Consider the following 22,219-nt stretch of genomic DNA (forward strand, 5'->3'; position numbering starts at 1 on the left):
CCAACATATTAAGTGCAATTGGAATTTTTTATCATGGAGAAAAATCGTAATGGTAACAGCCCAAATTGTCCACTGGGCCAGTCTGACCCATTGTTGGATTTTACACATGGCTGGATTTAACAAAATGACCCTGGTTTGAAGCAGCAGAGCTGAGATCAAAGCAGAGCCCTGGGATCACACCACGAACCTGCTCCCTGTGATTCTGGATGCTTTGGAGAAGCCAGACTTTCCCTAATTCATGCAAATCTGCATTTTGCATTTTCTGGTTCCAGCCCAGAGTATAAATATTGAAATGATTCCTCTGGAAGAGGCAGAACACACACCTCTGTTGTGACAGGTGAAGTCCAACCTCCACTAGGTTTTGAATTAAGAAGGTATTGCTGCCAAACCCAAATTCCTCCAGCTCTGTCCCACCTCCAATTATTCTTATCCTCAAACAATAATTTCTGTGCAAGGTAATTATACTTTTAAAACCATTGAAAAAGCACCTTGGTGAGGACAGTTCTTGAAAATCCAGTAACATTGCTGGAGCCACTTGTTGGACACGTTTAAGACATGTTCCCACCTACACATCTACACAAATTAAACCAGGCAGTGTCCTTGGCTCTCGTGTTCCCCTCCCAAGGGTTTTCCAGGCACTTTCCAAGTTTGATCCACACCCCCTCCCTTCGTCCAGCCCCAACAGGCAGGAAACATTCCAAACCCATCCAACTCCTTCCAGCTCCAGCCAGAGCCACCTGATCCCCCACCAGAAGAGTTTTCAAACCCATGATTTCACGTTGTCACACAAGCAAAACTACCTTGAATTTGCTTTAAAATATTTTCAGTAGCAGTCAGGAAACCTCTTTTTTTTTACCTTAATGCACGCAAAGTCCCTTAAATAAAAATGGATTTTTTTCTCCCCTCAGATTATTATACATCACACAGCTATTAAAAACTCCCAATTCTCCCTCCATACATCCTGTGGTTTCCAGCAAACCCACCCCAACTGCCTAAATTAGCGCTTCAGGGAGGAGAAGTGAGGAATACTGTGCTAAAAGCAGCTGCACCAGGAAAGCACCAGCTAATTCCAAATGTGAGAGGTTAATTGTGCCCAAAGAGCGGCTCTGGGGCCGACTGGCACCAAAAGGGGTCGTCCATCTCCTTCATCCCCGCCTGCACAAGAATCCCACTGTTATTAGCCACGTTTTCATATGTTAATCGCTGGGTTGCCCTGCAGATCCATAGGATGGATGCTGGAGCAGGATCCCAACAGCCCCTGCATCCCTCCCCTGGCAGAGCAGCCTCTCAGCTCTCACAGCAGCGCTTCTGCTTGCTTCCCAAAAGTGATTTTACCCTAAACCCCGGTGCCCAGGCTGGAGGTGTCTGTGTGTGGGGAGGGAAGGGGCAAAGGAGGATCTCGAGGTGCTGCCCGAGGGTCAGACGGGCTGTCAGAGGATGCTCCTGGCACACACATCCCGATCCTCCTTGGGATGCACTCCTGGCACACACATCCTGGGATGTGCTGGCTGCCCAGAACAAGGGCCTGGCCCTGCACCTGTGCCCCTTGTCCCAAAGGGACAACTCGGAATCCTGGCACCGGCCCCGCCCGGCTGCGAGACCAGCGGCACAACCCGCCTGGGCCGTGCCAGGAAGGGCGAGCGGGGCTGCCAGCTGTGGGCAGGGACTGCTGCAGGCCCTGCTGCTGACAGGGGCCAGCTCGGCCCCCACCCAGCCAGGGTTAACTGTGAGTGCAGCCAAGGACAAACTGTGGCTCACAGGGCTCAGCCTGAACCTGCTCGAACCCTGCCTGCACCCCAGACCTGCACCCCAGACCTGCAGAGCAGAGCCCACCAAGCCCCTGCTGAAACCCCAGGTTGGGAGAGGCTCTGATTTATTATCAGCCCTTCCCGAGGGATGGAGTGTCCGCAGCTGGCAGTGGGATCACACGGATCAGCTTTCCGCTCCCAGCAGTCACAGAGCCTGCACTCAGCTCCTCTCCGGCCTCCATCCATCTTCCTTCCACCCCAACAAGCTCCTCACAGTGCATCTTGCCCAGCACCAGCTCTCCTGCTCTTAACCCCCTGATAAAGCTCCTCCCCTTGCCCAGTTAGCATGGACTCATCCCGACCACAACCTGTCATTCCTAGAAAGTCATTAAAGGCTGTAAAAGATCCTTAAGATCACTGAGTCCATTCCTCTTTCAGGCTTCATCTTGAGCAAGCAAAGAGCTTGAGCCGGGCACTGCTCCATCAGCAGTGGAAGTGCTTGTGATGGTGGGAAATCTGAGATGCTCTCCATGACATGGTTTCTACTGAAATTACAGCTAAATCAGGAGGATTTCCGAGCACATGAACATGTCCAACACCACCAGTGCATCATCCACAGCTCCAGGTACAAGGGGGGAGCTCTGCCTCATCTCACATTGGGGTTTGATTGTAAATTGATATTGGAACCAGGATTACAAGATCCATCACCAGAAACCTCCCGTTTCCAGCCGCTGACTCACAAGCAGTTGTTCACATCTGCCCTCACCAGCCTCAGACCCCAAACCCCACACAACCTTAGACAGCTCCCAGGCCATAACTGTGCCTCTGCTCAAGCTGGAGCTTTGCCACCTCAGAAAGCCACTGCAGGGGCTCAAAAAGGCCAAACACACCGTGACACCTGCAGGGAATCAGCCAGGTCACCACACCTGGGCAGGGAAGAGCTGAGGAACAGCCACAGCTTCTCTGTGTGGAGCGAAGGTTGTTTATATCCCCTACAGCCACGCTGCCCCAATCCCAGAATTTTTGGGGTGGAACCCATCTGGACAAACGGCAGCAGGGCAGCTCCCGTCCTCAAGGCACCAACCAACACGTCCTCATTTCCTGGGCTCCATCCCGGGGCTCCCGCTGATCCTGCTGGGAACGAAAGGGTCACGTTGTTGACCCACCTGCTCCTGTTTTCCTCACTTGGATCTCGTCAAGTTTCAGCAGCTGCAGAGCGGCACAAAGCGCCCCATTGTTATCCCCGCGCAGCCGGAGAGGGAGCCACGGGCTGGCCCTTTTTTTTTTTTGGGGGGGGGGGGGTTGGAAATAAAGATGGAAATCAAATAAACTGCCAATGGTGGCTGCACTTGCCCCACACGTGTTGGGAATGTTTGGGACATGCTCCGAACCCGACGCGGCAAAATCCGCGGCTTGGCGTCTTCTGGAGGTCTCCGCTGGGGCAGGGGAGGAGGAAAACAAGGAGGATGTGCCAGAGGGAAGGAAGGAAGGAAGGAAGGAAAAACAACACAGCCAAAGGGTTTTCCCGCCTTCCTTTCAGGGTTTTCAAATGTTTTACCTTCTTGAAAATGATAAAATCCCTCATGAAACGCGGGGTTTGTCACATGGAGTGATCTCCGGAGTCGAAACCCTTGTGCTCCTGGACAGAGGAGCTGCAAGAGCCGTGACCACGCGGCCCCACCGCATCCTTCAGCGGACACTCCACGCCTTGGAAGGCCTGATGTGCTGCAGGAACCTTTGCTGGGGCTTAACATGTTAAAAAAAAAAACTTAAAAAAAAAATTGGCATGAACAGTCTCCACAAAAGTCCAAGGCAGCCCCATTATGGCTCCCTATAGAGGGTATTACTTCTAATGGAGCACGGATTAAACAGGATTGTATCATTATATCTTCATTTTCATCTTTAATTTTCCCATCATCTTTAAATTTCCCATCAAAACAGCCGAGTTTTCACATGTCCATGGCCACAGAGGGAAGTCAGCTCAGCTCCTTCCCTCCCAGTCGGTTGACATGGACAATCAGGGAGAGAAGGAATGAGGCAGAGAAGGGCTGAAAGCCTCCAGAAGAAAACAAAAAACAGGTCCAAAGTTTCTTACTTTCAATTAATCTATTTTTCTGACAAAAAAAAAATAAAAATCATCTGGCAAAAAAAAACCCAAATCAACCCTCATACCTGGCTACAGTAGGAAAAGCTCCCATAAGTTATTTTTATCAATTCCCCTTCCTAAAACACGGGGTAAGGCGAGGCAGCAGATTGTTCCTCTTTGAATGCAAACATCTACAGGTCAGATTTCCAGAGAGCACGTTTGCATGGCACTCACAAAAGCCTCTCCAGCGTGGATACATGGATTTTCCAGCTCCCAGCGCAGCTGTCTCCCTATGGATATTGTGTGTCAGACACCCTGGCAGCCAAGCAGAGGGAGACATCCAATCCAGACTGACTTACCCTGGAATTGGACCTGCTCCCCAGCCTCTCCTCCCTCCCGCCCTCCCTGAAACTCAGCATGGCAGGATTTCAGCCCTGGGGTTAAAACACCTGGTCAAAACAGTCTGGGTGGTGCTAATGGCCAGGGGATGGTCTGAGCAAGGGCTGGAGCTGGGTCAGGGAGGGTTTGGCTGGATTTTTGGAAAAGGTTCTTCCCCCAGGGGGTGGTTGGCACTGAACAGGCTCCCCAGGGCAGTGGGCACAGCCCCAAGGCTGCCAGAGCTGCAGGAAGGTTTGGACAACGCTCTGAGGGACAGGAGGGGATATTTGGGGTGTCTGTGCAGGGGCAGGGGTTGGACTGGATGATCCTTGCGAGTCCCTCCCAGCTCAGGATATTCTGTGACTGCAAATACTCAATCACCCTCTCACCCTCCTTCCCCTGCCCTCCCACCCACAGAAACACTGATCAAGTTAGAAAAAAGCTCAAAACACAACAGTCCTACCAATACAGAGATATATCAACATAGGTATAAGCAATACTTCTTTCAATAATTACACATTGCCTTGAAAGAGAACAGTCAGGTCAAACTCAGTCTTCTAGGAAGATAATTAGGAAAGATAAAACTCAACTGGGAAGGATAAATCTCACAAGAACCCACCCCTCAATTCATGGAAGGTCAACGTTTCTGCTTCTTCCTTGCTTTTTTAAAAACACAAAACACGCTGCAAATCATCCCCACTTTGGTGTTGTAACTCATCCCAACTTATCATTCCCAGCAACAACTCCCTCCAAGGAAAGCCAAGCTCCTGACTGTGCCTACCAAAGCTGCATCGCTCTAACTCTTTGCTAATAGAAGTTAAAATCACAGAAACACGGAAGATCCTGCTCCAGGTAACCACAAACACCTTTTTTTTATCTCCAGTGTGAAACAACGATCACACTAAAACCCAGGGCAAAGTTACCACCACTTCCAACTGGGTTTGGCTCTCCCATGTCCCGCTGGACAGGATTTCTGGTGATTCCTAAGGAAAAGGCCAAGTCTCTCCACTGTCACACAGACTTTAAAAGTGAAAACCCTGTTAATAATGCCCAAGAGCAGTTCTGAATCTCCTCCACCCACAGGCAGAGCACATGGGCAAGACAACATCGAAATATCTTCACGTTTCGTAGCCAGCAGAAAAGTTCTCCACGTTGTTGGAAGATTTGGGAAAATGTTATCGATAACTTTTGTTCTTTAAAGTATAAACTACCCAGAATTAACAAAAAAAAAAATAAAAATTTCAAATGAAAACTTTTAAAAGCTTCCAAGTGCTCTCCAGGGTAGTCATTAGAAACTACTTAGGTAACAGGAGGGTGATAACAGTGAGTTAATGCAGCGTTAAATTAGCCCTCCTTCCATGCAGAACTTTAAGTGACAGAGGAATCAGTTGGGAGGATTTTTATTTTATTTTTTAAATAATGAAGTTAATGGATTTCCTGTTTTTAGCTCTGTGGGCGGCTGTCATTTTGAGGGATCTGTACATACTGTATTTAATTACTCCACCTTAAAGGAATGAAAATAAGTTCATCCCTGTTCCCCTGAACTCAGGGGCACCAGCACCTCTCCAGCCTGGCCATCAGGGTGAGGAGAACACTCAGGGGTGCTGGTCAGGGAGGGTGGGATGGCTCTGGAGATGGTAACACAGCAGCTCACTCTGCACTCCTGGTGCACAACGAGGCTGTGGCTGCCCCTGGATCCCTGGGAGTGTCCAAGGCCAGGCTGGAATCCATTCCAGGATTCCCAGTGTCAGAAGCCATCCCTTAAAATCCTCACAGGCCACAGGACCTGTGCCTCAAACCTCAGTGAGCTGAGGGGAACAAGCACCAGGAATGTTCCCCCCTAACTGATCATTAGGAGCAGGGTTAAGGATGTCCATCAGTGAACTCAGACACAGATGAGCAGGGCTGAGGCTGATCACAGAATCCCAGGATCAATGAGGTTGGAAAAGCCCTCCAGGACCATCAATTCCCCCCTGTGCCCCATTCCCACATTGTCCCCCAGTCCAGGGCACTGAGTGTCACATCCAGTCTTTCCTTGGGCACCTCCAGGGCTGGGCACTCCAAACCTCCCTGGGCAGCCCCTGCCAGTGCCTGACCACCCTTTCCATGAGGAAATTCCTGCTGATATCCAACCTGAACAAAGCTGAGCATCCTGCAACAGTCCCCAGACCACCAGTCACAAGGAAACCTTCGTACTGGGATGGGACTGGCTGTGAAATGAGACATCAGAGCTGACACAGAACGCAATGAAAGGCCAAGGGGTGCCACCACAGCCAGGTGATCTGATGACACGTCGCCTCAGGGCAGGGCATCGCCTTCCCCCTCGATCCACAGCAATTCCCACCTTCACAAGCAACCTGCTGAACGCATTCCATCTGCTCCTTCTGGCCAGGCTCCCTGCAGCACTGTGCCATGTGCCTGAGGAGCTAAACTGCTGAGAACAGGTGCCTGTTGGGTGTTAAATCTTTCTTCAGGCTGCTCTGGCAGCTTAAGAAACCATCAGCAGCTGTTCCCAGGGTTCCCCAGCTCCCCCAGCCTGCTCCCCTCGCCACCTCCAACTCCCTCACTCCACCACTTGTGCACTCCAAATTAAAACCAGCACCATGAAGGCACCTGGCAAAGCTGCTGTGCCAGCAGACAGCCAGCAAGCCCCAAAATAAAAAGCACATTAGACAAAGTTATTCCTGCTGTGTCATGTGGGATCCACCACTGCCCCAGAGAGATCAAACTTCAGCCCCGTGCCAGCACACGTTTCAACATCAGTGTTTGCAGGAGATGACAAACACAGAGCAGGGGAGGCTTCCTTCAGGTTTTATCAAGGTTTGAACTGAATCACTCATTTAACATTTTCTCTGAATCCCTAAATTTTTTTTTTCCTGAGTATGGTGCTTTTCAAGTACAGCTTGTGTATGGAACAAGGGAAAAAAAAACCAAACAAACGTGCTAGAATTATTAACCTCGAGGCAGAAATCCCCACCCAACACCCCAAGAGACACAGGATCGCAGGAGCAACCCCAAAGTGTAGTCCCAAAGGTGGTATGTGAGAATTACAGAACCATGGAATTGTTAAGGTTGGAAGAGATCTCTTGGATCATCAAGTCCAGCACCACCACGTTCACCGCTAAAACATGTCCTCAAGTGCCCCATCCATGTTTATTTTTGAACACTTGCAGGGAACAGGGCACTCTGGTTTCTGGTGGGTTGAACTTGCCAGTGCAGGAGGAATTTCTCCCTGGAAAGGGTGGTCAGGCCTTGGCAGGGGCTGCCCAGGGAGGTTTGGAGTGCCCAGCCCTGGAGGTGTCCAAGGCAGGCCTGGATGTGGCACTGAGTGCTCTGGGCTGGGGGACAAGGTGGGCATCAGGCACAGGTGAACTCCATGGGTTGGGAGGTCTTTTCCAACCTTAATGATCCTGGGATTCCATCTTTTACACTAAAAACCTTAACATAAAACTCAACAGCCTTAAAAAAACCTTAAAATAAAAAACCTTAAAAATATATAAATATATAAATAAAATATAAATATAAATAATAGAAATATATAAACAAAAAACCTTAAAACTCAACAGCCAAGAAAAAAAACAAACAACAGATACCATTAACACAAGCAGGACAAAACCACTGCAGCACCCATAATTTGATTTTTCTGATTCCAGGAGGGGATTTGCTCTGCCCAGAGAGACAATTTTTTTGTCAGCTCCACCGAATTCAGCTCCATCCCTCACAGAACTGCAGCAGAGCCCTGGTGATGTCAGTCTGATGGGATCCAGGGCTGCTTTAATCCACGCCCTCTTTCAGCACGATGAGCTCAGAGGGGACCGAAATGAGTAACGGGGACCTCAACACCCACAGCTTTAACCCCCAGCAGCAAAGGGAGAGAGAGGGAGCAGGGGCAAGGAGGAGCAAACAAGGATCTCAGGAAACCAAAAAGCTGCTTTCAAAGCCCGTCTGATTTGAAGGAGATCTGATGAGACGGAGGAGGAGGAGGAAGTGGCAGCTTTTCGGCAATTAGGGGACAGATGCCAAAAAGTCAACTGCTTTAGGAAGTTTGTTCTCACCCTGCACAGCACAAAGGGATGAGCAAACACACAAACAGGCAGAAATGCTGATAGTCAGAGACCTGAGCCAAGCCCTCCAAATCCTGAAATCTCCCTGTTCATCTAAAGACAGAGATTGATCTCTTCAGCAATCACTGCAGCAAGTAACATTCAGTGCACCGAAAATCATGAATCATGGAATCCTGGAGTGGTTTGGGTTGGAAAGGACCTTAAAGGTCATCTCATTCCACCCCCTGCCATGGGCAGGGACACCTTCCACCAGCCCAGGTTGCTCCAAGCCCCGTCCAACCTGGCCTTGGACACTTCCAGGGATCCAGGGGCAGCCACAGCTTCTCTAGGCAACCTGTGCCAGGGCCTGCCCACCCTCCCAGGGAACAATTTCTCCCAAAAAAAGCCACAAGTGTCCTCTGGACACCTTAAAAGCCGTTCTGTTGAGGGGTTCCAGAGGCAGGGAGGGAAGGAGAAGGCAGGACATGGAGCCCCTGAGCCACCTCCCACCAAAACCTGCTGTTTCCAGCTCAGGCAGAAAAGTTCAGTGATGGCAAGATTTCACACGGTGAGCCCTTCACCCCAGCCCCCAGCAACAGCCACAATCATTAAGCAGCACTGCAAACCATAAACCTTTATCTCTTTTTTTTTTTTTCCTGCCATAAACATCACCCCAATTTTGCCTTTTCTCTTCCCTCTCCCACAAAAAATTCCTCGCCGTGCTCAAGTTGCTTGTCAGTCTTCACCAGGCCACAGAGAGAGGAGAGAGAAATAATTGCAAGCCTCAAGATCTCAGGTCACTCCTTTAAGCTCTTTTCTCAGCCTGTCCTAATATTTTGCTCCCTCGATGAAAAGTAGAGGCGCAAAGCAACTCCCACCCCTCAAACCACCTCCTACAGAAACTCAAATCATAACCCACCAGCCAGCAGGAGCAAACATCCAATTAGAACATGCATTTAACTGTACATTTAGACTTAGCTGATTGAAAAAAAAAAGGTAAATATAAATCAGGCCTGTGTGAAGAAATAGCCAGGTGTGGCACTCATTCGGGGGTTTTTTTGTCCGTATTAAATAAATAAATGGCTTTTATTAACAAGCCATTCATGATGCTTCCTCACCACGTGTGGGTATTCCTTATTAAATCTGAAAATCTCAGGCACTGGCAGGAGAAGCAGAGACAGTCACCCTTATTAATCGGAGCCAGCAGCTGGAGAATTACTGTGGATTCTGTTTTTAGGAATAAGCAACTTCCAGAGTGGTAAGAAAACAGAAAGATAAAGCCTCACAAAAAAAAAAAGGGTTATTTATTTTGACAGCTGTGGTTTAGTTGCTTTAACTGTTTATGACGGTTTTTAAAGCAGCTCTGAAATCTGCTTTGTGAAAATAAGGGAGATTCAGGAGTGGCAGTTTTGGTGCAAGTCTGGAGAGGACACAAAGTAGAACGACCCGTTTTGGGGCTGGGACAGGGTGGGGAACAGGTGGGACACCAGAAAAGGGTCAGGGGACCCCCAGGCTGCTCAGATGGGTTACAGATGCTCCTGGAGCCACACATTTCCCAATCACAGAATCCCAGGATCATTAAAGGTTCGGAAAAGCCCTCCCAGCCCATGGAAACCCAACCCAGTGTTGAGTTTGTTCCAGCCTGAGCACAGGGAGGACTTGGATGCTGCATCCCTAGGAGTGTCCAAGGCCAGGTTGGACGGGGCTTGGAGCAACCTGAGCTGGTGGAAGGTGTCCCTGCGCATGGCAGGGGTTGGGACTGGATGAACTTTAAGGTCCCTTCCAACCCAAACCATTCCATGACTCTATGAATTCCTCAGTAACCTTCCCTTTTTCCTTGAAATCACTGAAACTAGAGGAAAACAGGGAAATTTATGTGTACACTGACATCCAGTTTCTCATCAGGAAGACGTGAATCTTAGCTCTGATCTCCATCAGAAGTTCTGCAGATACCCCAGGACTTCATTAAATACAATTAACATCTCCTCCTCCACCAAGTGTGTTGTCAGTGACACAGCCACATTTAAGTGACATGAACTGCCCATCTTCCATGGGACTGATCCCTGCTAATGCTGCCTGAAGAAAAACAAGGCTCTAATTCCTGGAAGTTCTGAGCCACACTAGTTTTTGGAAAACACCAGGCACTCGTTTCAGGCTGAGAATACCAGCTGGGATAAATTACTTTTACTTCTCCTGATCTCCCCCAGCACTTGGAAAAGAAGATATATTTTCTTAGTTTTCTGGCTGCTTTCAGAGTTGTTGCCCACTATTGGATAGCAGCATGTGCTAACAAACATAAAAATATAAAAAAATATTCCTCCAAAGCCCTTTTCCTGAAAGGAAACTCCCTGAAGAGCCACTCCCAAGGAGGCAGAACTCAACATCAAACTGCTGCTCTGCCAACCTGCCCCTCACCTGTCCCCTGTGCCAAACTCACCTGGGACAGCCCCAAGCTGTCCCCAGAATTATCTGATGAGAGGAGTATCAAGGGAGTGATCAAGAAAACCTTGGAAAGGGAATTAAAACATATTTATGTTCCCAAAATGACAACACCCCCTCCAAAGCCACGCCTGCTACGATCTACATTTACCCAAGGCAGAGGAGCGAGGTAATTGGCACCTGCAGAAGTGACTCTGCAAGACTAAACACACTCCATGGCAAGTCTCTGGCAGGAAGAAAACACAGCAATAAAAAAAGACAAGCCTAAATCCTGTATTTCCTCTCATCTAGCCAGATCATTTTAAAAAACCACCCAAAACACAGCAATAACAATAACAAAGGAGAAACCCCCACACGCTCACAGGACCCAATCCTTCATTTTAGATTATCCAAAAGTTTCCTTGGTAAGGCTTTTCTTTTTTTTTTCCTTTTTTTCCCCAGGAATGCATTTTAAAACCATTATCCCTCTCCCTACTTCCTCAAGCTCTCGACTGACATTTACCACCTACTGCTTGTGCTACAGAATTCCAACCCATTGTAAATTAATCCTTGGAGAAGCCCAGAGCAGGAATTTTGCTGTTTGTCACTGCAGGTGTCCTGTATGGATTTCTAAGGGCGTGGCAGCACAGAGGCTGCTCAGCCAAGCTCTGTCAGGAAGAGAAGGCCAGGAGACCAAGGCCTGGCCAGGCTGGTGGGGTTGGCACAGCTTTGACTTTGATGTCAAAGGCTCTGCACAACCAGTGCATCAGCCAAGATGTGCTGATGCTCCTGCAGCCCCTGGCACACTCCTGATTCAGGTGACCCCAGCAAAGTAACTCACTTGTCCCTCCAGACCCTCCACAGAAGCACAGAATGCTGGAATGGTTTGGGTTGGAAAGGACCTTAAAGATCATCCAGTTCCACTTGGATGATACACCTTCCACCAGCTCAGGTTGCTCCAAGCCCCATCCAACCTGGCCTTGGACACTCCCAGGGATGGGGCAGCCACAGCTTCTCTGGGCAACCTGTGCCAGGGCCTGCCCACCCTCACAGCCAAGGCTTTCCTGGCAGACAAGAGGTTGGACACTCAGACAACATCTCCCTACGGCAACTCCCAGTGATTCCCTTCTCCAGTCCCGCTGCAAAGGCTCTGGAGCCTTCCCGGTAAAGAAAGGAGGGGAGAAGAAAAGCAGCGTGTTTTCCCACAGATATTACCATTCCCCGAGTTCTGCTGCCAGTTGGAAGGATCCAGCAGTTTAATGATAACATGACACAGCCCAGAGCAAGATTTTCCCCTGCTCCTCGCCGCCGGCAGCCTGGGTGGTGGCGTTCCCATGCGTGTGACATCGAATCCACTCGCAGGCACGTTCCCTGCCATGTAATTTAAGAATTTTTGCTTCTAATTTGAAGAAGCAGCTTTTTTATGTTTTCACATAAACCGCTGAAATCAACCACATTTACAAAAAAAAAAAAAAAACACAAAAACAAACACCCAGGATAGTGACAACTGATATTAAACAGCTCCTCACATGTGTCCTGACACCACAAGACTCGAAGACTCGCTGTAAGAAATCCAAATGACTTCAGTGCATAAAATGAACCAGATGAATTAATCGTGGAGCTTTTCTGTCCTCGCTCTGCAGCGTTATTAACTGGGGCTGAAAATGGTTTGGGTTGGAAGGAATCTTAAAGATCGTGTATGCGCCCCAGAACAGAGAGATCCGGCGTGTTGGGTGTTCAGCCAACCTGGGAATGCAAAGTAGCAGGTACAGCTCAGGGATTTTCCATACAAATAGTTATCAGTACCCCAAAGCAGGGGAAAGCATCCTGCCACTGCTTTAATCCCGGGATTTCAAGCGGATGGCAACACCTCTAAAGCAGTTGCTCGAAGAATGAACTCGTTTTATCGACAGAAATCGCTGCCCAGGCTTTGATGTGAACTTTCAGTCGTTAATGGGGAACTTGTCAGTGAAGCTGAGGGCTGGAATTCCGTAACTGGAACCATGTGGGAAGGCAGCTTGAACACCAGCACCGCTTACCCTGGTGATTTATCAAACACCTGAGGCCACGTGTGCTCACACCAGTAACGCCCTGGGTGGAAGAGGGGAAAAAAACGTCCCGCTTAAAAATCATCTGGAACGTGGGTAAGGGAACCAAAAGCAAGGCTAAAATGGCTGGTGCTTGTTAAAGTCATTACAAACCAGCCAATTTTTATGTGCTAAGACACAGTAAATTTTAAACAATGAAATACTCTTAACAGAATCACGGGATGGTTTGGGCTGGAAGGGACATTAAAGATGATCTAGTTCCAAACAGACGGTCTAAAAAGCCATTTAAAAGAGATCAACACTTTTTGGCGTGACACAGCATCGCACTCTTAGTGACAACATGGCCAGGGTAAGCACAGAATCCAAGATAAAACATCTTTTGAAGTATCTGGACATGCAGAAATAAAGAGAACTGAGCACAGCAAAGCTCTGCACTTGACAGGAGGGAAAACTGCTGCAATTCAAACCGGGAGCCCAGATCCTCCTCCAACTGATACATCTGCAGAGAGGGGAGTTTTCAGCAATCACCTGGAATTTCTGGAGGTGATGTTGGCCTGGGAGTTATTGCCAGTGCAGGGGACTCCACAAAGGGTGACACGTGTGACAAATCCCTACAGACACCTCAGCTCCCAGGATTTCAAAATGAAATAAAACACAGAGCTATTCACGTGCAGGATAATTTCTCCAAGGAGAAAGTGCTGACCCTTGAAGAGTGGCACGTGCCAGGAGTTTTCAAATTTCATTTTACTTGAAACTCACAGAGGAGAAGTTCAAAATGCTGGTTTGTACCCCTAAGTCAGAGTTAAAAGGTATTTGATAAAAAAAAACCTACACCGATTTCTTCTGGCCATAAATCCAAAAGGTAAGATTGTGCAACATCAGTACTTCATATTTAATAATAACAAACAGATGGGAAAATATTATAATAAATCATTCTAACTGCCCCAAGCTGTGTGCCAGAAACTCTTGGCCAAATTCCCCCTGGCTTAACTATCTCTGTACCATTTTCAGACCTCCGAGCTCTCCGCGTTCCTGGAGGTTGGAATATCAGCACCAAGTGGCTTTCCTTTAAAATAAAGAGATGAAATCCCCACCTGAGCTGCACCACAGGGCTGACACAGCACTGCAGAACGTGCACAGTGACGAGCTGTGCTTTACCAGCACACAGGTGTGGGAACACACTGTAAGGTGTTCTCACCCTCCTGGCCATTGCCTGTTTGAAAAGCTCAATAAACCAGAAAAATACCGTTAAGAATATAAAGAAGCCACGTAAATGAGAGCGTGTAATATATTTATATTATATATTGCAATACAGAGGACAAAAAGTGGTATTTTAAAGCTTAACAGAGGGCAGAAGAGATGGGAAGAGCCACAGCTCTGTGCTACCCCCTCAGACACCTCCCTGGCATCTCCTTTCCCCATCCCTGGGGGAATTTTTCCGTGTCTCCAGGCTCTGTGCTGTGTTTTCCTCTGAGATATCCAGCACAGCTGGGCAGATCCAACTGCACTGACACTATTCCAAATTTAACCCAGAATCTGGCTGTTGTGTTTAACTGAACAGAAGATCCTGGCAGCCTCTGCCCCGGCGACAGTTGGTGGTGACAAGTGGCTGTGCCACAGCTCCATCACCAGCAGCCTCCTCGGGCGGCTGGGAGGCCCAGCAGAGCCCCCACGAGGGTTCTCCATCCCAAAATAACAACACAACTCCCTCACCGACCCAAAACCAGGCACGAGAACCATTTCCCCATCCGTTTCTACTCCTCATCCTTCACCTTTCCCCCCCACGAGGATCCTCCCTGATGTCTCCTCCCCACCCTGCTCCCAGATCGCTCACGGCTTTTTTATTCCCCCCACCCCCCCACCCCTTGCTATTTTTTGGGGGGGGGATCATCTCTGTTCCCTCCTTTCACAGAAGCACCACCCCATTTTCTGGAGAGCTGCAGGATGACTTTTCCCTGGGGACCACTGCCCCGTTCCCAGGCAGGTCTCTGCCATCCTGCCCCAACATCACTTTTCCCGAGGGAGAAAAGCCCGTGCCTGCAGAAGGCTGGGTGGTGACATCCAACCAGACAGGAGCTCCGGGATCTATTCCTGCCTTTGCTGTTTCCCACCCGCCCCTGGGAGCCAGCCCTGCATGGGTTTGGGCAGGTCAGAGCCCAGGCTGCCCACGCAGAGTCAGCTCCAGGGAGGTTGGGAGGTTGAGCAATCCATGTGGAGAGAGGCTCAGGCTGCAGGAGAAAAAAAAAAAAACCACAGCCCGCTCGGGATTCCTCGTCCTTCCTACTCACTCCATCCCCAAGGCCTCCCAGCCCAGCTGCTGAATCGGACACAGCCCAAACCAACCTGAAAATAATCTCGTTTCTCCTCCCTGATCCATGTCCATAATAAGGGGTCAATCCAGAGGTGACCTCATAAACCCTCACACCTCACTACCTGCTCCCTGAAACCCTGAGCTCTTTAGTCTGGGCTTAACGGTTTAATCACCTTAGAGCCTGAAAGCAGAGGATAGAAATCAAAATCCTGCTACTAAAACACTGTTATTTTAGGCACCGTGCCTAAACCTCTTGCTCCTATGGAGCAGCTTTATAGAAAGGTCTGGAAGCTCCTTGGGGAAAGCCTTATCCCCGTGTGACACTCAGGGACACACACAGGACACGGAGGATGCAGTTACTGCTCACCAGGCAGTGGCACCTCATCCACAACTCATCCCCCTCCCCATGGATAACACAGCCCCCTCCCCTGGGAACAGATCACATCCTTCAGGCCTTAAACCTTCGGCTGAGCAAGGACAGGAGGGACTTTTGCTCTTTTCACAGGGATAAAGCAGAGCATCACTCACCTTCCTCCTCCCCTCCTGGCCAACCACCCTCTCCCAAGCTTTGCTACTTGCGGTTTTCCCACCATTCCAGGGTTTTCCTGGAGTGATTATCATTGAATGGCGTGGGCTGGAAGGGACCTCAAAGACCATCTCAATTCCACCCCCTGTCACGGGCAGGGACACCTTCCACTAGCTCAGGTTGCTCCAACCTGGCCTTGGATGCTTCCAGGGATCCAGGGGCAACCACAGCTTCTCTGGGCAACCTGTGCCAGGGCCTGCCCACCCTCACAGGGAGCAATTCCAGCCCAATATCCCACCTAACCCTGCCCTGTGGCAGTGGGAAGCCATTCCCATTTATCCTGTCCCTCCAGACCCCTGTAAATAGTCCATTTTCCATATCCTTCCATCCTTCAGGAGCTGCAAGGCCACAAATCCAGTCACTCCAAAACCTTCTCTCCTCCAGGCTATGACAAGCACAGGTAATTTTGGGATGCATCCAGGCACAACATCCCCCCCATCCCCCTTAAAAAAAGAACAGGAAAGCACAAGAGAGTTGCAATAAAAGCCCCAACTGTTCCCAACTGAGGCACAAGAAGCAAAGGCCAGCGGAGATTTCAGCGCTGGAAATCGCGGCGCGGAATTCGCTTTGAAATCCTGACACACTTATCTCTTCTGACTAACATAAAATATGTACCTTGGCTCCCTCTCACTTCCTATGACCGACTGGGAAGAGCTGGGCTTAACACTGCGGTTTCACCCGGCTTAGAGACGGGAAAGAAACCCATGAGAAAATTATTCCGCTCGACTCAAAATAAATAAATGGAGCAAATTTTTCGAAGGGTTGAAGGGAACGCGATGGATGCACCGAGGAGGAGGAGGAGGGTCAGGAATATTTGGCGAGGTAACATTGTCCTTAAGTCAAAAAGTCTTAACGTGAAGCTCTGACGCCCAAATGCTGGGAGAGGGTTTCAGAAAAATCAGGGTGTCCCTCACGGGGCTCGCTCGGAAGCAGATGCAGCAGCTCCGAGCTGTGCACCAAGACGCCACAAATCACCTAAAAACACATGAAATATTTTAACTGTCTGTTGCCACAGCAAATTCCTGTCAGTCACACTCAGGGGACAGCAGGAAAGCTGGCACTCCAAGGCCTGAGCTCCCTGATCCGGTGTCTCCGAGACACGGCTCAAGCACAGCACACTCTTGGTGCTGCTCTTTGGCTCTTGGAGTGATTTTTACCCCAAACAAGAAGCTCAGGTGATGCTGAAAAACACAGTCAAACCCCATCCAGTTCACAAAGATACGCAGTTCTTACGATGCTCGGCCATTAATCATCTCCCTCACACAAATCTCTTTGCTCACATTTAGATGGGGAAACACGGAATATCTGGCTGCCAGGAACCACGTTTTTCCCTGGCACAAACACACCAACACCTGCAATTCTCTATACAACAGGTGCAACTCTGGTCTAAATTTCTCTTCACCAAATCTCTGACCTGTGGCACCTTTTCCTCCCAAATTTAAAGACGGCAAGACAAAAAAAAACCATCACGACAACTCCAGAAGCGCTGATTTCATTCCTCCGACCCGGAAATCTGCTTGACCCACAGATAACGATGAGGGAACAACATTCCTGGACAGAGAAGAAACGCACAGACAGCTCCATTCATGGAGCTTGTTCCCTGCTCCAGGGGGACTCAGAGGAAGACCAAACTTGACCTCTGGCTCTCCCTCCGTTCCCCAACGCCAACACTTCCACCGGTCTTTATATGGGGAGTGAACCCAGCAAATGCAATAAACTTCAAAATAGAGCCTTGGGAAGAACCACAGAGGCTTCAAAAGGGCCTCTGCCAGCACAAATACATTAAACAATGTTTAGCCTCTGTAGCATTTTGAACAGCCAAATAAATACCCTTCAGAAGGCAACTTAAAAGGGAAAAAAAAATATATATATAATCCCAGACATCACTGAAACTCCTTCCAGCACAAAAAGAGACAGCAAGAGTAGATGAGAGCACCATAGGATGCATGTCTTGAAATCAAACCTTTATTTTATTGGCCAAGTCAATGGATTTTTAATAGATGGCCAAAAAAAAAAAAGAAAAAAAAAAAGGTGAGTATCAGATGGAAATGGGCAGGAAAACTAAAGTGTTCTGCTCGTGGTTCTCCAGACAAGGAGCTTCTCCAACCCTCTGAATGATTAAAAAAGGCAAAAAAATCAAGACCTTTTAATCTGACCCAATCTGCAGAGATTTCTGCTCAGCGAACACTGCTGATGGAAAGCACCCATAAAAAAAAAAAAAAAAAAATCAAGGGACTTCTACTCCAAACTCCACACACCAGGTCAGATAAGAGAAGGATGAGGAATATCCCACCAGCCTTCCTCAGAGCTCCACACACAACTTCCAGCTGCCCAGGGATGGCCAATGCCAAGACCTCAACCCTTTAATTTGTAATTCTTCCATCTACCTTGGGAACACCCAACACGACTCACCATCTCCAAGAAAAATGGTGCTCCAAAACTTAACATGCAGAGCTGTAATTATCCCCATAAATTACTGCCATAAAACTCCTATGTGATGTAGATCAGGTCAGAAAAAGGGCATTTGAGTGGTTAACGAGCCACAGATAAATCAGACGCAGGTTAGAAATGACAGTGTGGTTAATGGAAAATAAAACCTCCAGCAGTTCCTTGGATGCCCTTCCGTTTATTCTGATTATTCAGGGGTTATTCTGCACATCGAGGTTTATTTAAACTTCAGAAAAAAATAGAAAAATAAAAATAAAACTTGCTGCTCTCCCAGGCCAAACCTGAAACTTTTGATGGAAGCAAAGCCTTGGAGGCAGCTCTGCCCATCTCCCACCCTCCCTTCCATCCCAAGCCTGGCGGCATCACAGGGAATTTGAACGGCCCCACGCTGGGAAGTGTCAGCCTGGGGAGGCCAACACTGTCATGGAGCTGATCCACTGTTTTCACTGGATTCTCCCCAGCTTGTCTTTCTCACTAAAAATCAGAAAAAAAAGCTTTACTACCTCCCACTTTTGAGGTGGATTCTGCTTTTAAGTTGGGTTTTGGGCTCACTCACTAGAACTGACTGTTTTCCAAGCAGGTGGATTATCCCCGGGCTGTCCTAGTTCTTGGAGTTTATGACAACTGGCAAACACTTCAGGGACAACAAGTGCCACTGTTCCTGCTCAGCAGCACGGCCAGGGTCCTTCAAACTTGAAGGTTTGTGTTTGAAGCAGAAAATCCATCAGTAATCCAAGACTGAGGCAAAGGCCAGGTTGGATGGGGCTTGGAGCAACCTGGGACAGTGGAAGGGGGTTGGAATGGGATGAGCTTTAAGGTCCCTTCCAACCCAAACCATTCCATGACATTAAATAAAGCCATTGTCCTCTGCAACTGATTAAACACTTGGAAAAAAATCCGATTTCAAACAGTTGTCAGAGTTTGCTTTTTAAAAATAGAGCAAAAGGAAAAAAACAACCACTTGTACAGTATTGACAGGCTGCTGTCTGAGGTCAGCCTTGCTGAGAGACTTTTTCAGTTTTCCAGAGGGGGAAATTCATCCTTTTGGGCAACGAAATAGGAAGAACCAAAAGAGGGAGAAGCAACAACTCCCAACAGCCACAACTGCTGTGGCCTCTCACCAACCCCCAGCCTGAGTGAGGTCAGGGTGCTCACACCTGCCCTGGCTGCCTTTCCAAACCCACCTAGGACACAGGTGAGGACCCTGCAGGTGACACTCTGCCCACACCACACCTCCCATCCCTCCTCCCTGCCAGACCAATCCCAAATCCAAGCACACCCAGTGCCACGTCAGAGCTGGGCAGGCAGAGCTCAGATCTCAGGATGCACAAAACTCAGGATCTTATCACTGGGTCATTAACACGGACACTCTTTGAAGGAGCAGGGGAATTAATCACCCTCTCCTGGCCACGTTCCAGCTGGGGAATGACATCTGATCTCCTTAATCCCCCCAAAAAGTGGGTGTTGTGTTCAGCTCACCCCATCCCTCCCTCCCTGTGCAGCATCAGAGGATGCTGAACCTCAGCCTGGTGTGGTGGCAGCGTTCCGTTTTCTCTACCAAAAAATAAAGATATAAAAAAAACCCCTTCTTTTTTAGCACAAACAAGTCCAAACCCTCCTCAGCAGTGGGAGCCAGCCCAGCACTGGTGCCACTGTTCAGACCCACCTTGGTATCAAAACGTCACTCTGAAGGTTTTTATATTTCTTAAAGAACTGAGCTGGTACTTTTATTAACCCCAGTCTTGTTTCTGCTCTCGCACAGGAAGCTGCAACTGAGAACAGGCAGAAAGCCATGAGTTTAATGGAAAGGCTTAGCACAAATCCAGCCTAAGCTCGGGATAGCAGATAAGGGAGAGGCTCAGGCAAGAGAAGGAGAACAACTGCTGGCTTTAAAATGTACACAAGAGAAGTCACAGCCAGGACCAAACCCTCAGGTGCATCTGCGAACAGGTTCATTCTGACACACTTAAAACTTAATTGAAATCATTGTCTTTCTCCCAGTAAAGAATATTGGAAGGGTTTGGGTTGGAAAGGACTTTTACAGGCTGTCCAGTCCCACCCCCTGCCATGGGCAGGGACATCTTTCACCAGCCCAGGATGCTCCAAGCCCCGTCCAACCTGGCCTTGGACACTTCCAGGGATCCAGGGGCAGCCACAGCTTCTCTGGGCATCCTGTGCCAGGGCCTGCCCACCCTCCCAGGGAACAATTCCTTCCCAACAGCCAACCTAACCCTGCCAACAGCTAAACCAGAGCTGAAGCACCGCAGACTAAAACAGGAGATACGTGCCCAAGCCGCACCAACAACAGATGCTTCCTTCTAACTGTGGTCAACGTTTTTCCAAATTCTGGGAAATAACTTCTTTACGCTTAAGGCTTTAAAACCAAAAGTGGAGAAAATTTCATTTTTTTTTTAATCTCAATTAACTTTGGCAGTGCTTAATGGGGGAGAGCTTCAATCTTGCCAGTCCAATTCGCCTTTTCTGATGAAATTCAGAGAATCACTGAGATTGGAAATGCCCTCCAAGATCATGGAGTTGAGCTGTGATTGATCCCCACCTTGTCCCTCAGCCCAGAGCACTCAGTGCCACAGCCAGTCCTTCCTTGGACACCTCCAGGGGTGGGGACTCCCTGGGCAGCCCTTCCCAATGCCTGACCACCCTTTCCAGGGAGAAATTCCTGCTGACTTCTCCGAAGAACGAACCCCCTGCCCGCAAAGAGCATTTCTGTTTGTTTCCTTTCCTTAAGAGGCAAGGACAAAAGTCAAGTCCAGAGAGTCACAAGACCACGGAGAAACAATCTGCTTAGGGAGAAAGGGTTTCCCAGTTTCTGCAAGACCAGCGTTCCCATTCCACCCACTTACATTCCTGGATGGAGGGAAAATAAAAATCACATCCGCAGGCCGGCCGTGGGCTCCACGGCTCGGGATCCAGGCACAGCGGGCAAAGGGCTGCAAGAAAACTCCCTGCATGGAAAGATGTTTGTTCCAGCACCACCCCTTCCATCAGTCCTCGTTTAGAAGTATCTCATCCCCTCCAAAATCATCTGCATAATTGCCGCCAGCAAAGGCGTCGCTGCACAGTAATAACTTTAATGGCAGATTTTTTTTTTTCTCCCCCCCCCCAAACATTCTTTTAAAAAAGGCACCTCCCAAGGTTGGGGCATCCACATGCCAGCAGAAATAAAGGGAAGTGGCGCTCAGGGAACGTGTGGTGAGGAGAGGGACCGGTTGCTTTTTGTTTCGCCATTATTTCTGTTTGGTGACGGCTCAAAACGTATCCCAGAACCTAAATTTTTTGTCACTTAAACAGCAGCCTGGTCAGGACATTGGCACCTCCTCAATTTTTCTCTATTAATTTTGAAATTTATTAGGAGGGAATCTGGCTCATTTCTGGGCTCAAAGCAGGTTTTCCAAGCGAGATTCCAACTCTCAAGCCTTCAGTTTTGCCTTCGCAGAATCCTGGGATGGTTTGGGTTGGAAGGGACCTTAAAGACCATCCAATTCCAACCCCTGCCATGGGCAGGGACACCTCCCAGTGGACCAGGTTTTTTCTTAACAAGTCAGAGCCCTGACCCCACTGTTCTCAGCTCCACAGGGACATGACCAAGGAGACAATGGCACAGCTGCCTTGTAAGGTCTATTTTTAAGACAGGCAAGAACCACTGGCCCAGTCTTTAACACAAAACACAGCAAACAAGTTAAGATCCAACTGGAAGTTCACAACAGAAGCCACAGCTGGGATTTCTGTCCTGCAGAAAACATGTCAAACCCTGGGGTTGTTCCACCAGTGCAGCTGCTCCACCAACTTCACGGAAAGCTTAACCAGGAGCACAGCAGCACCATGGCTTTGATCCACCCCACTCGTGGGGCAGCACCAACAAGAGATTTTGGGGGGAACACCTCCACTTAATTGAGGTTCTCCAGCCAGCCAGGCCCGACCCAAAGGCAGGCCCGCCCTTTAACGTGGGCCTAATTACATTAAACCAAAATGCTCTCGTGAACACGGAGAGAGGGCTGGGGAGAGAATCAGACAAGCCGTAAATTAAAGCAGAGGATATGAATTCCATGCAGGCTGCAGTGTTGGGGTTAACGTGGGTCTGGAAGCAGTTTAGGGAAAACCTGGTGTGGCTAAGGGCCAGCTCCGGGCTCAGTTG

At 48.9% G+C, this 22,219-nt stretch overlaps 1 protein-coding gene across 2 annotated transcripts in view; it reads right to left on the minus strand.

Annotated features, from left to right (window-relative positions):
- Window positions 1-22,219, minus strand: part of LMF1 (lipase maturation factor 1) — a 145,184-nt gene that overhangs the window by 98,821 nt on the left and 24,144 nt on the right. The window lies entirely within an intron of this gene.

Source organism: Empidonax traillii, unplaced genomic scaffold (genome assembly GCF_003031625.1).
Source record: "Empidonax traillii isolate 1590-97213 ecotype Southwest subspecies unplaced genomic scaffold, ASM303162v1 scaffold888:size428694, whole genome shotgun sequence".
NCBI classification, from domain to species: domain Eukaryota; kingdom Metazoa; phylum Chordata; class Aves; order Passeriformes; family Tyrannidae; genus Empidonax; species Empidonax traillii.